Source organism: Cupressus sempervirens, chromosome 9, assembly GCF_028749045.1.
Source record: "Cupressus sempervirens isolate cs-2001-9-10 chromosome 9, ASM2874904v1, whole genome shotgun sequence".
Taxonomy (NCBI): Eukaryota; Viridiplantae; Streptophyta; class Pinopsida; order Cupressales; family Cupressaceae; genus Cupressus; species Cupressus sempervirens.
Window position 1 is genome coordinate 513,696,837 of NC_143126.1, and position 15,278 is coordinate 513,712,114.

At 35.7% G+C, this 15,278-nt stretch overlaps 1 protein-coding gene across 2 annotated transcripts in view; it reads left to right on the plus strand.

Annotated features, from left to right (window-relative positions):
* ARP2 (actin related protein 2) overlaps positions 1–15,278 on the plus strand; it is a 306,387-nt gene that overhangs the window by 267,349 nt on the left and 23,760 nt on the right. The gene's annotated exons all lie outside the window — the stretch shown is intronic.

The window sequence follows — 15,278 nt, forward strand, 5'->3', positions numbered from 1 at the left end:
ACATCTCCTAATAAAGCCTCAACTGCCGACACCTAACTCTGCACACATGACTCAACATTAACCTATGAATCAATAATGTTAGAGCATGAACCCACATCTATTGACTTTGTTGTATCACCCAAATCACCAACAACACAATTGGGTGACACCATACATGCATCGGTCCCACCTAAGGAAGCAACTGCCTCCTGTACTGGAGCAACACCATGACAACTCACATACAAATATCCAATAATAATCCCCTCCTTGAGAGTGTGAAGTATCAGTAGTAACAATAACATCAACTTGCTCTACACTAACAATAGCAACAACTCTAGGAGCCTCAACCTACTAAAGCTCAGTGCCACTATCCTCCACTGCCTCTGACACAACCACATGTCCCTGTGAAATAAGTTCATCATCAACACGGTGGATAGGACTAGCAGATGTCTTAATAAATATAGGTACATCTACATCATGAACACCTATCAAGGAAAACTCAAGCCCCCTTCTCGCTGATCTTCTAAGGGCGGAAACCATATACCTCGTTGCCCTCTCAACCGTCTCTGAATTTGACACGCTCTCTGCCATCCTTTGCTGATGAAGTTTAAGTTTCTCTATTCTCTCTCTCTAGGAATTTAGTTTCCTACTATCTTCCTCACTATTCCACTAGTCACCGGAACTACTAGGCTTCCTATATTTGTCTATAGCTAAAAAACGCCAAAGTGCTGGTCACTCCCAAAACAACAACAGATTTAAAATTGGAAAAATATTTTCCTACACCACAGGATGGCAAGAAATAGCTCTGATACCACTATAATAACCCCAACCAGTTATAACTCCAACAAACACCAGATTCTTTTATAATTCAGTTGTTTGAGATTTCGTCAAACACTTTGCAAGCAAGCTCTAATGCCATTGTAATGAGCCCTACCGGCTCTCAAACAATTTGTGATGAAGAATTGATTTCTTTTTTTTTTTTTATGTTTTGCAATTTTTTATACAACAATATAGCAGCAAAACAAAAGATATTGCAATAATAATTTTAAGTCATATTTAGAAATTACATAGGGAATATACATATGTAGACCTGCCTTGAAAACCCTATGAAATGAAGACTAACAGCAGCAAAGAATTCTCCAACAAGTAAATGTAGCTACAAATATGTTGCTTCCAAAGTGTATATAGAAAATAAATCCCAACAACAGATATAAATGACACTCCACCAACTCCAAATTAACCAACAAACAATTTGATATAATGATTCCAGCGAATCCCTTCACAAATTCGAGACCAGTCTCCAATAGCAAGAAAAATTAAACTTCTCCTTAGCAATAGTTAATACAATAGGAGAAATGACAAATTGTATACCTCAACACAATTTACTAAGAAATCTCAGAATGATTCTTCAAATTGAATCTACAATACTTAGTTGTAGATCCCAAAACCTTCTACTTCAGAAAGGGCATAGAAAAATCAAAACTTCAGAAACGTCACAAAGACGACAAAGCAAAATAAGATTATGAAATAATTGGATGCTTTTCTCATCAAATGTCCTCATTTTTATAATCTCCAAATGGCACTAGTTTCCCAAAAGAACTCCACTTAAGAAGCTTACTCTACACAATATTAAAATATAATAAAATGCCATTAATATAATTTATTAATTGCTTTTCACTCTAGAAAATTACCTTTTCCACCATAACTTAAAATTCTGACATGCAAGGCCATTGTTTCTTGTTCTCACAATTAAATTTTTTTGTCCCAATTCCAATGAGCTATGATACTGAGGTGACCAACAAACAACAACAAAAATAACAACCTCAACATATTTCGATGAATAATAATAATAACTCATCAGTCTTGCGAAAACAACTAAAGAAGCATCAGAATAGAAATCTGACAACACTAAAGTGATCTTGATGATGAAAGATGATGAATGAACCTGACAAGGTGACTTTCTATAAATAGACTCTCCCTCTAAGATTCTTGGAGCCCAAACCGAAAGCCTGACTTAAAATTGAGAGCATCACCCAACTCCTCTAACTCAACTGAGCTCATCTGAACCAACAATTTTACTTACTATAAATAGTAAGTCCCACCAATTGAACCAAAACACACCTTAGGCTGCTACTGAAAAGCCTATATCCCCACAACTGAGACCCTCAAATCCTAGTGTCATCTCACAAGGGTCACGATGGTGAATTGACCAAGCCAATTGCAGGAATCTGCTACAAATGGGGACATTACAACAAAGGAGTTATGACAAGAAACAAGATTAGTGAAGAATTATGTTTAATTTCTCAAGTTGAACCTAAGAATGTTGGTAAAGCTTGTAAAGATGACTATTAGATAAAAGCTTAGATGAGATAAGATAAGATAAGATAAAATTATTAATGTCCACGAAAAACCAAAACGGTTTATGGGACTGAGCATACAAACCGAAGAGCCTGCCAAGCAAAGGCACCAAACAGTGACTGAAAAGGAATAGAGCAACAAGAAAAAAGAAAGAAAGACAAGGTAAGGACTAAGGGTCCTTCATTGTCAATTGAAAATAATAAGACTTGGGAATTGGTTCTTAGACTTAAAGATAAGAATGTTATTGGAATGATATGGGTATTTGGAAACAAGATAAATGAACAAGGTGAAGGAATTGTTTTTGGGGACTCTTTTGCACCTATTGCTAGATTAGAGGTAGTGAGAATGTTCTTGGATTATGTAGCTAACAAGAACTTTAAGTTTATCAAATGGATGTTAAGTCAACTTTTTAGAATGAAGATCTCAAATAATAGGTTTACATTGAACAACCTAATGGTTTACCCTTGACATATGAAGAAGATATGGTTTGCAGATTAAAGAAAGCATTGTATGGACTGAAACAAACACCTAGAGCTTGGTATGCAAGATTGGATAAACATTTGACAATTTGGAATTTGTGAAAGGTAATGCTGATAGTAATTTGTACCTAAGAAAGATTGAAGATGGTTTTCTGATTATTGTAGTATTTGTGGATGACATTATTTTTGGAGGTAATGATGAAACTAGTAATACATTTTTAGAAGAAATGAAGAAAGAATTTGAGATGAGTATGATTAGAGAGATGAAATACTTCTTGGGATTGCATATTGTGCAGAATAAAGATGGAGTTTTCATATCACAAGCTAAGTAACTTAGAGACTTATTGAAGATCTTTGGATTGAAGAACTATAAACCTGTTGGAACACCTATGGTAACTGGATTTAAGTTATCTAGCAAAGATGAATCCCCTAGTGCAGAACAAACAATGTACAAATCTGAGTGGTGGATTGCAGTATTCGACTCATACTAGATTATTGAACTATGTGACTTGTTACTTGGTGCAAAGGAGAAGTGTCGATGCAGGAGTAGAGTTAGGGATTTGAATTCATTAACAACTTCCAGATTAATTGAATGGGAATGATACCAGTCCCATAGCCCACTGAATCAATAATCTGTTTGGGGGTCGTCCTAGCTTGCATCTTCACCGCTACCTCCAATAGCTTTATTTAAAGTCATGTTCCTTCCATCGGTAAACTGCTCTTGCCTTTGTATCTACTACTGCATATGGGTCTGCTACTGGTGGATCGATAATTGCCTCTATTGATAAAATTATTGTGGAAAGAGTTTTAATTGTGATGTGATGTGTATTGTAATATTTTAATGATGTCCTATATTATCATTGTAAAATTGAGAAAGCCTCAAGGACGACTCAATACTTGTTTTAGGACTTGGTATAAAGGGAGGTCATTTTCTTGTGGATAGGTATCCAATGCAGATGTTTTGTAATCAGTTAGATCATTTTGTTGGTTACGTAAACTTTGATGCAATTTTGTGTTTGATCAAAATAGAGATTGATGGTGAGGATGTACTTTGAGCTTCAAAGGAACTATATTGGCAAAGGAGCTCCTATTTAGTTAGTTCAAATCTTGGATATGCAGTTGGCACAACTCCTAACAAAGTTGGAATCTTGTTACAAGGACTCACAATCTCCTAACAGGGACTCTATGGACCGATTGTATTTCATTGACTTCTAACAAGATCTATCCTTTCACAAGGAACTATATTAGTACAATCTCTTCTAGGCATCATTCCCACTATGGTTTTCCCTCTAATCAAAGGTTTCCCTCGTTAACATATCTAGTGTTATTATGCATAGTTATCTTTCTATGGTTGTTGCATTAATTGTTTACATGTTTCAGAATTAATAAAGATATTGAGAGTTGTTTTAAGTATATAACTGATTCACACCCGCCCTCTCTTAGTTATCTTGATTCTTGGTAGACTTTACTTTCTAACTATACACATCTATAGAACTTCTCGGTCCAATGTCTGGCTTTGACATTTCGACATTAATCAGGGGCTTCATTAAATTTGGCAAGAGACTGCATGGCGGTAGAGTCCACAAAAGTCCTTTCGGGAATTTTGAAGACCAACATTATGGTTTCGCGATCAACAAAGATCAATATCCCTCCATCATTTTTAATTATACACTTCAACTTGATATCATAATGGATCACACATTCCTGTATCAGCTTTGGATTTATAGCCGTGGGAAAAACACCACCAACAACAAACCACTATCAAGAATTTCTCCGACAAAAGGAGCCCCTAACTAATCATACAACTTACTATCTATATCCTCTCCATTCACACCTCTTAGGCCTGTATCAGTGATTGCTGGCACTCGACAACTCAGACTACTAATATTACCGAAGAAATGAAGGGGCAACCTCATGGTCCTTTTGCAAAAACGCGACCACAACCCAGTATTTGAGGGGAAAAATTGCAGAAAATATCTAGAGAATAAGCAAAAGAATACCTTGAACCTGCTGAAATTAGATAAAGAGAACCCTTCTAAACCTTTTGTACTTCACCTTCACAGCTAATACTTGGGAAAGACAATTAGCTTACCACTTGGAGATTGTAAGTTTTAAGGTCTACGAAGTAATTAAAACAAATCTCGAAGATTGGGAAATAAAGATTTACATGCCGTGAAGACAGCTTGATTTGACATTTTATGGCATGTTCAATTAGTCAATTGTCTTTTCACTCCTTGTCCTTACCGTATCATGATTACTTTGCATGCAACATTCTCTCTCTTTCCCTCGACAGCTATCATGTACCTTTTCCCTTAATCTTAACTTTAAATGATTATTGTACCAAAATATTGTTGTCAATACTCCATCCCTTTTCTTATGCCACGTCATCCCCGTCATACTTCTCACTTAACATGTTCTTTTAAATTGCTTCATACTGTGTTGCGTTGGGACAACTTAAAACTAATAGCTCATCATAGTGGGGCCCACAGTCGTTGACATGTTGAATACACATAGTACTGTCTAACCCATTTGAACTACTTTGGACCAATTTCAAAGTGGTTCAAATGGTTCAAAAGAGATCAAAAGTTTAGGACGGTTTAGAGGTTCAGGACCTTACATTTGGAAACCTTTTCTTATACAAACATGACCCAAAATAAGACTGACCCCAAAATAAGACTAACCTGTCCTTTGGAGATTCCTTTAACAAAGTTCAAGGGAGGTAAATAATTGACTCAAAGACTTCAAAGACTTGGTTTTGAATTGATGATTCAAAGCCATTAGTACAAACAAATAGCATAAATGACTAAATGGGGACTCAAAAATACTAGAACTAACGTTGGCTTTGACTAGGGACTAGGTTTCATAGAAACACATCAAACTCAAAATTTTTGGTTACATGGTATCAACGAAAGTGGGGGAAAGGGAAAAGAAAGAAAAACCGAAAGAAAACAAAGACAAAACAGAAAAAGAAGACAACTATTCTAATATGTATAGTCTAAGGACTAAAATGATGAAAACTTGCACAATTTGAGATCTTGATCGTTATAGGAGAATGGTAAGATCATCCAATCTGGATATGCTAACTTGAAGGCATTTCTGCCAAGCACTTCTTGAATTTTGAAGGGACCCTTCCATTAATGCTTCAAACTTGCCATGAGCACCCTTTGGTTCTTTGCATTCGTCCCACAACAAGACTTCATCTTCTTGCATGAACTTTCTCGGCCTTGCCTTCATATAAAAAACCTTTTTAACCTTGATTTGATGTTCTATAATTCGATCGACCAGGTTCTCTCTCCTATTCCAATTTATTTAAATACAACACTCTTTTCAAGTGTATTCTGAAAATATGCATCTTCAACCACCGTTTGTAGTTTGGTTGTTGATCATTCTTGGGGGACATGTGTGCCTATACCATATACTAGTTCAAATGGTGCCATCCCTATTGCCCTCTTTGGAGTTGTTTGATCAGCCCATAGTACTTCAGAGTATTTTATGTCAGTTGTGAGCATTTTCATTCGCTAGTTTCTTCAAGATAGCAACCAGATTTTTGTTACTAGATTGCGCTTGGCCATTTCCTTGAAGAAATTAGTCAAGTGAGCCAAAGAGATATTATGATCATATCAAAATAAAGTGAGTTACTGAGAAGTGAAGTAAGTTGCGTTGTCTTTCACAATCTTTTGTGGTACCCCTAATCGCACTAGAGTATATTATTTGAGGAAGTCACAGCCACTTGTGAATTGTGCTTCTTATTGGCGATTCCCTTTACTCGTTTGGTGATGTAATTGATTGTAGCCAAAATGTATGTATGTCTTGCATTGGAAGGTGGATGTATTGGACCTATGAAGTCCAAACCCCACTGTCTAAAGAGTTCTTCAATGATTATAGGTTTAAGGGGTAATGTTACTAACTGGGGTTTTCCTACAAATAGCCTACACTTTTCACAATTTCTTACATAGATATAAGCATCCTTAAACGTACCTGGCCAGTAAAAGTAGCTCCTAGGGATCTTGAAAGCAATAATAGTGGATGAAAAATGGCCTCTGCATGCTTCTTCATGAAATGCTTTTAAGAGTTCGTTTTGTTGGCTCTCATCAACACATCTTAGAAAAGTCCTAGCCACACCTCTGTTATATAATAACCCTTGTGCTATAACATATGTTTTTGCTTCTAACCTCAAGTCTTTTTTTTCATGAGGTGTTAGATGCTTAGGGCATTTTCCATATGTGAGATAGTATGCTACATTAGAAAACCAAGAATTTACAAGACTTATCAAAAGAACCATGGGTTCTGGCTCCATATTCTCCACTGTTGATTCTTCATTCTCTTCTATTAATTTGCACAACCCATAGCCCCAAACCAGTTTGGTCAGTTTTATAGTCAAGTCATACTCTTGAATCTTAGCGATCTAGGTTGCTCTTTTGTTTGCATCTATGTTCTGCTCAGTCAAGATATGTTTCACTGTAGTCTTAGGCACATAAACAATGGAGTGAGTGCAAGATATAATACCTGAGATTTTGTTACTGCCTTGACGACAACATAAGTATGTTTCTCCAACAGTGAGTACTTAAGTTCATGCTTTTTAAAATGAGTTCTCATGAATGCAATGGGAGCCAGAAAGGGTATTTTCAGAAGCATAGCAATCAATGATAAAGTCTTTCTTAAAATCAAAACTGACCAGCATAGGAGCTTGCACTATGGCAGATTTAATTTCATCAAAGGCCTTCCAACCAACCTTGTTTCACCTGAAATATTGCTTTTCACTCATCATATCAATGATATGTTTGGTTATTTCTGAGAATTCAAGTATGAAAGCCCTCAAGAAATTCACTTGGCCAAAGGACTTAACACCACTTTTGCTAAGGTAAACTCAACTGCTGAATTGCTTTGACCCTCTTTGGATCTATTCTAATTCCTCTCCTCAAGATTGTGTCCTAGAAGCTTCCCTTTTCCACAAAGAACATTGACTTCTTCAGGTTCAAAGATATATTATGCTTCCTCCATCTTTGCAACACCACTCATAGATCCCTAAGATGATGTTTCCTCCTTTTTGAGAAGACTGTTAGATCATCAAGGAATACCACTATAATCTAATTTATCAGGTCCTAAAAGGAAGAATTGATAGCCCTCTGAAAGGTAGCTCCAACATTTATTAGTCCAAAAGGCATCCTACTATAGGCAAACGTACCCTAGGGTGTTGTGAAGGCAGTTTAATGCCAGACTTCTTCAGCCATACTTATTTGGTTATAGCTCGAGAAACCATCTAGCATGAACATCATTTTTGAACCCGCTACTGTCTGTAGTACATGCCCCATTGTGGGTAGGGCATAATTGTCTTTCTAACTTGCTTGGTTTAAGTTCCCGAAATCCACACATATCCTTATTTCTCTGTTTTAATTCTTGACATGCAAAATTTTGGCTATCCAGGTTGAATGGTAAACGTTATAGATTATTCTCTCCTTCAACATCTTATCTACTTCTTTCAATATAGCTTCAGACACTTTGGGATTATAATTTCTCAATTTTTTCCTGAACGACACAACATTAGATTTCAGTGGGATGTGGTGTCTTAATTGCCCATTCCCAAAAACATTTAAATCTTTGTATCCCCATGCAAAGATATCTTTATAAGATAGAAGCAATTCTTTTAATTTATCTCTTTCTATGCGAGAACAAGACTTACCCACCAATATCCATTTAGGTCCAGTGTCAGTTCCCAAATTGATTTCATCATACTCTTCGATTGTTTTAGAGTGTGGAGTTCTTCCTCTATCTGAAATGTCATCCTTCCTAGAAAATAGATGCTCTAAAGAGACCAAGCCTTTAGGAATCTTGTTCCCTTCTAATTGAATCACTCCATCTTTGGCATTTGAGTCAATATAGAACTCTTTGCACTCATTACTCGAACCTTCACAATATAATGTTGAAAAGAATTCATCATAGGCCAAGAACTTTTGCATCTGAGAGTCATTATCAAATGCCTACCACTAATCTACATTATCAAGAATACTTGGTCAAAAGACCATCTCAGTTATGTAGTTGTTTGTTCTAAAATCTAGATGAGGTAATAGAAGAGAGGTTAATACAACTAAGGAAGCAACACGAGTATTTTCATTTCTAGGTATAGACTCAATAGAAAATGCATCAAAAAGTTCTATCTCTTCTGAAAACCCGGTTCCTATAATGCTTGAGCCTCTCATTTTTAACAACATACGAGCCTCTCAACTAATAACAGTATATTTATTTTTGGGCTCCGGTTCAAGCTTGATTTTCTTTTTCCTAATAGGAATAATTGCTTCAGACCAGTCCGTCTTAATCTCTCCACCTATGTCCTTGCAAAAAAGTTTTGCTGAGCAACATTTTGTAACTAGTTGGAATATCGACAACCAATATAGTCAATTTCACCCTTTTATCAAGACACATGGCCAACACAGCTTGTACATCCTTCACCGGACCTATGAGAGAGACTTTCTTTCGATCCATTGAGTAACACCTCCAAAAGGTTTTAGTGAGGGTTAAACCTAGGGCCTTAGCAATTGAAGAGGGCATCATATTATTTGATGCACCCAAGTCTATGAGACAATTGCTTAGTCTCATACCATTTAACAACAACGATATATAAAAAGGATTGGGTTTGCTATTTTCCCCATTAATCTCTAGTACTTATGATGACCTAGGACTTTCAGGTTGGTTTAAATGATCTTCAGACACAAAGATAGGGGATTCCTGAGAACTTGAATGTTCTTCATAGAAATAATTTCCTTGAACCATTGAACTAGAGTGTCCCTTAGCATACTTGACCAACCTATCTAACTCCTTCGGGTTCGATTTTAGGTATTTTGCATTGGAGATAGTTATGAAGGATGTTTTACAAAATTCAACAATATCAAATGTGGAAGGAGTAGAACTTACAGTGTTTTTTCTGCAAAATTTTCACCTCAAGAACCTTTGTACTAGAGGGTGTCACAGCAACCACTTGATCCTTGCCTTTAAAAGTTATACCTGATGAATCAGAACCTACTGAGAACTTAGCAGTTCTTTGATTCCTAGTGAGCATCGTGCATGAAGAATCATTGAGAGTGACTAGGATGTCTCCTCCCCTGTTGGAGTCTGATTCATACTCCAAATAGAAGGAACCAAAAGCACTAGGTTCTACTTGATCTTCTTTATCATTATTTATGACCACAAGTTGATCCTTCATTGTGTGAAATTGTAGACACCTTAGCATATTAGGGCAAGTTTCTCTGTCGTGATTTGTAGTCAAGTGAAAAGAACACATTGTTTCTTTACCAAGACTAGGTTCAATTTGCAACCGAGGTTGTGAGGATTATAAAAGTGGTGTTTTTCCATGTGGCAAATTGAATTGACGACGACTTATATCTTAATATGGATCTTGATAGGAAGGGGTATTCTTTTGTTGTTGGCTTTTCAAAGTGAGGACATAATTTACTAGTCTATGCACAACTGGATCAGTTGTAGTGGGAGTTTGAGGACCTAACGTTTGTACCTCTCCCCTCCATTTGCTAGTTGTGATTAGATCATCTTCTACCTTAATTGTCAATCTTTGCGCAGCAACCAAATCTGTGACCCTGGTCCTTCTTAAGTGAAAACTTACTTCTTGTGGCATAACATTTAGAAAGAAGCCTTTCTTGTTTTCGTCATTTGATCTCGACACCTGAGGAATTTTCTGTAAAATCTTGCTTAACTTGGCTACAAATTCCCTTATCGGTTCTTGTATCTCCTTGTACGGGTCAGCTGTTGCAAGAGGGTGTGCTCATCACTAGGTGTCTTGAACCTTGCTTCAAATGGGGCCACCATTTCATTCCATGTAGTTATGGATGCATGGAGAATGTGATGGAACCATTCTGTTGCAATATCAGTAAATGTTTGTACAAATATCCTAACGGCCTTATCTTCTGTAAGTATATCCACAACGCCACAAGCTGAGTGGAAAGCACTAAAATGATCCTCCATTGTGTCTTTTCCATCTCCGCTGAATTTATGCAATATGTCTCGAGCTCCCTTTGGTAAAGATCCCAAATTTCCTCCCAGGCTCAGAGGATTGTCCTCAAGGATTAAGTTTCATATTGGGAAGAGTGAAGTTCAAGGGATGGATAATTTATGTAGAGGGGTGTAATAGTTCCAAGAATAATTAGCGCTTGAATGGTTGCTGATGGGGGTGTGACTTGTGGTGGAAATGAATGCCGACTGACTGATTTGATCCTCTTCTTCCTTCTCAAAGTATGATCCAGAGCAAAGTTCAATTTCTTTAAGGCTTCCAAATCTTCATTTACCAGACTCTTATCTGTATCAGTTCTAGTATACCTTCTTTCTACTAGCTTATCAAGCAAATTTCTTTCTTATTCAATTCCTAAGAGGAACCTGAGCAATCCTATTTACTACAACCCATTCTTGTACAATTAGTAATCCTCTCAATCTTTCCCATCTCTCTTCTTCTTCTTCAAGAACTCTCATCACTTGTTGATATTGTTGGTTATTTCTCAGTAACTGCTAGGCTACTAAGTTGAAGTCTGAGATCAAATCTTCCTGTGGTGAATGGTTTGATAATCTAAGGATAATGTCCTTATAACTCTAATTTTAATGAGTTCCTAATCAGAAGATGGTTATGTTTATAACTTATTCAAGCTCTATGAACCATATTTATGTAGAATGCGAAGTTTATCTTAGTATTAATATATTACTATAATAGTGATTCAATGCAAATGTAATGATGCCTTACTGTATGTGAGATATATATATATATATATCATTTTTATTGATGTGTTAATTGATTATACATCAATTGGATGCTTTATTGATTGTAATAATTTCTAAATGCCAATTCAATATAATATTTTTCTTCCCTCTTTGTAATGGCTTTCAATATATATTTTCAGAATTTCCTTTAGAAGATTGGCTTCTCTTAAGACTGCACAAATATAAAATCCCAATAGGAAAATATGATGCTCAATCTCAATCTTCTGTAATTTTCAAATGATGATATATTGGTTGTTCACCACTCTGTCTGGAACGACAAACTTAATAATTTCCTCACTGTCAGAATTGGCACCGATCAGTAATCTAACAATGGAAGTAATAACATAACTTTTGATGATTAGAGACTGTAATTTCTGCCAACTCTAATATCCAATCATAGATTATATAATATTGCTGTCGAACTTGATATTGGATCTGAAATGATGTAAGGCTATAATCAAATTCCCTATTAAATTAGATTTTATCTAGTATTGTCGGCTCGTCGACTTGATGTTTAGACTAGGGATTATTCAAGAATATTGTTGTTGACTGTATTATTCAATATACTGAACACAGAACCAATGTGTTTTGAAATTTGTTATCCTGATGATTCTAAGAGAGGAATTGTTCGATGCTGGATCGATTTGTCAATTGCTTATTTTATACCACACGCTGAATGTGATAGGTCATGTTTGGAAGAAATGTCTGTCTCTTGACAACAATAAACAATCGGTAAATAATAGAATTTAATTGTTGAGGATTAGTGGTCTCAATCCTTAACAAACCTCATCCTCTGTCTAGTTATGTGTGAACGATCCTTGGTATGGACCGAATGACTATTGACGGTAATTAATATTCTTTACATGATAACCATTGGATATAATGCTTATATGATTTATCTCGTGAAATGGATTGCTAATATATAAAATCCATGAGGTTATTGTCGGGGTACATTGTCATAGATTTGGATAGATCACGACAAAATACTATGCCTCCATGAGACTGAACTAGAATGGATGTTTTTGTGCTAACTATTGTCATGTATGCTAATACACTCCAATTCGTACTAAACAAATTCCACAATGATGTAATGTAAAGTATATCCCAATTTGTCAGCCCTCAAGAAACATGTAATATTTATGGAATTGTGTATATGACACAGTTGTTTGATTCGTCTGAGATTTCTTGTAATATCCATTTCTCGTAAGGAGCTCGTAACAAGTTTTGTGGGCTTAGTTCTTCCATAACCAAGATAGTCACCAAACATTATTATTGTATATTTCTATAAGCTATGGTTATTCTATTTTGTCATTATTATATAATATTATTTATTAAATTTCCTTTAATTTTGAGAGATATATATCAATCATAATAAGAATATGATTTAACTTTGTCAATGTAATTATAGTTATATACATTATAATTTTAGTTCTTTGTATTTATTTATTTAATCATATATTTTAACTCTATTATTATTAAAATTCACCTCAGAGAAGGGGACATTATAGTCCACCCTTCCCAAAATTGCTTGTAGTAGGAAGCGAGAACGTTACAGTCCCTTATAGCACAGTAGGGTTCCCTTACTGCAGTTCACCCTAAACTATCGCTACAATAGGGTGCCCTTCAAGATTCTTCCTTAATTGCAGCGTGGGTCTCTTCTGCAATAGGGTGCCCTAGCAGTTCTCCCGTAATCATATAGCAATAGGGTACCCTTGTAGCGTTTCTCCATAACATGCTATTGCAATAGGGTGCCCTAGTGATTCTTCCTTAATTGTAGCCTTGGGAAGGTGCTAATAATAGGGTGTCTTTTTGGCAGATCTCCTTGATTGTCACTCTTTCCATTTATTTAAAATTGAATATTAAATCTCTATCAATAATCACAAAAGGATACTTACATGCATATATCGTTTTATATTTATTTTATTGTTTGAAGGTAAATCTCCTAATTTGGGTATGATTATAGTTGAATTTCCTTGAAGCTCCAATGAATTCCTATTCCCTCATTCTCCACATGGATTTTGTTGAGACTCCCTTGATCACTATTTGCTTTCTTATGTGGAGTTTCTTTGTTGTTTATTTCAGGTATTGCATTGATTTTATGGATTTGACTCTTTGTGTCACTTATGTCTTGGTTCCCAAGGGCCTCAACATCTGAAGCATATGCCTTTCTTTAATGTGTCCTCTTTTTGTTTTTGGGCTTCCTTGCTTGGGCATTGGTGTCCTTTGCTCCATCTTCCTTTGCAGAATCAACATTATTTCTCTCTATGGTCTTTTCTCAAGTCTTTATTTCTATACCTTGTCTTCACTAAGAAATCCTTAGATCTTTCTTTTGATGAATTTGATTATATCATTTTTGCTTTTCTAATAGCTTCTTCTAAGTTTTGAGCTTTAAGTGGTTTTACAACATGTATGGTTGTCTTTCAATCCTTCTATAAATATATGAGTAAGTCTCTTTTGCAAAAGGTATGGGACCATAATTGATAACTCTTGGAATTTGCGAGCAAATTCTTCCGCTATTCCAGTTTGTCCATGTTGAGTTGGTTCTTGGAAATACCATTCGATGTCCTTATCATCAAATCTGTTTATGAGCTTTTGGGAGAATTATTTATAGGATTTTGCATCTTTATTTCCCAATGAGATACGTCCATGGGTCCACCAATCATGTACAACTCCCTCTAGATGGACTATAGCAAATTGGAGTGCATCTTCTTCCGCCATGGGATTTATAATAAAAAATGTGTTTAATTTTTCTAACCATTGGTGCAGTGTAATCTTTTTTGACCCATCAAAATTTCAAATTTTAGTTGGTTGATTCTATGTTTGAGGTCTTCGTTCACAAGCCTTTTGGATGTCTCCCTTCGTTTATCTTTCCAAAATTCTTTGAATGATACCACTTCTCTAATGTTAGGTTCTAGAGCTGCATATGCTCTTGCAATATCTTCCATCCTAGTCATTGGTTGCACTATTCCTTCTTTTCTTGGTAGCTCTACGCTGGGTAAGAATGATGGTTTTGGTATCTCGAGTGCAATGAATACATTATTATTTTCTGAGTGATTGGAGCTCGTGTTTCTTCTCTGGTTGGGTAGACCTCTTAAATTGTTGATAAAATTTCCCATATCGTGCAATGCCTAGAGAAATGCTTGATTTGATTTTTACATTTGATTCAATATAGTTTGGGTGGTTTGGTTGGTTCGTTCCATATAGGATCTCATCTTGTCCACTAAGCATTCATGGTGGTTTTCCTTGTTCTCCTCTCGTAAGTTTGCATAAGCCTTCACTCACAGGATGGCAAGATTATGCTTTGATACCATTGTAATGTCCCATGGTGAATGGTTCGATAATTTAAGGATAACTAGTGGAGTTATGCTTTGATCACTATATATATATATCATTATAAGTATATGATTTAACTTTGTCAATGTAATTATAGTAATATACATTATAACTATAATTATTTGTATTTATTTATTTAATCATATGGTATAACTCTATTATTATTAAAATTCGCCATGGAGAAGGGGATGTTACATTCAGCACTGTTGATGAATCTTCTCTCTTCTCTGTATCTTTAGTTGGGGTCACCATTGTATCTATCACTTGGTCAACATTGTCAATCACTCCTTGAACTTGTTCCTCATCCATGGATACAACATTTTGTTCCTTGGCTTTATCCACATTGACATTGCCAACTTCTTGAGTTTTCATCTT